Source organism: Rousettus aegyptiacus, unplaced genomic scaffold, assembly GCF_014176215.1.
Source record: "Rousettus aegyptiacus isolate mRouAeg1 unplaced genomic scaffold, mRouAeg1.p scaffold_m13_p_10, whole genome shotgun sequence".
In the NCBI taxonomy this organism is placed as follows: Eukaryota; Metazoa; Chordata; class Mammalia; order Chiroptera; family Pteropodidae; genus Rousettus; species Rousettus aegyptiacus.
The window spans coordinates 95065291-95065939 of record NW_023416285.1 but is presented as its reverse complement, the minus strand read 5'-3'; positions in this window follow the sequence as shown (position 1 = coordinate 95065939).

Genomic DNA, 649 nt, shown 5'->3' with positions numbered 1-649 from the left:
TAAGTCTTCTGAGATGGACTATTGCTTCTATTGTGACACGGGAGGGTGGAGGACTTTTTCATGGGCATTCACTTGGCCATATTAAAAAAAAAAAAATGACTCTTATTCCATAGGTCACAGAACTACAACCCAGATTCAGCCAGGTCCTAGGTCTGTCTGCCCCAATCACATGTTTGAGTCAGGAGGAAACAACTAAAGGTTGGTTTATGGACCTAGTGGACCCACTGTGAGACAGACTCTAGCCAAATTCTGTTTATCACATCTGTAAACCTCCCCCACTATTACCAGAAAACCATACTTTAGTGACTTTCTTTTAATTCGGCTCAGTCACATAGTCAATATGCTTCAAATGCCTGCGTATTCCCGTTTTTCCCATTGCATGGTTATTCTGCAAATGGCTCAGATCCTATTTGTGAAAGATCAAAGTGATATAGGGGAGAGAGAGACAAAATCTTCTGTTACAAATAATTACACGTTGTTTGTGTAGCTACTCCACCCTCAAGGAGGGGAAAAACAGTTCCCAGTCTTTGCATGCAGGCTGTACACAGAGGCTTCCTACCAAGGAGTACAGGATGCGGGGAGGAGTCAGAACAGGGGAGAAACCTGACAAGCACACTGCCTCAGTTACGGGAGCCAAGTTCAGGTCCAC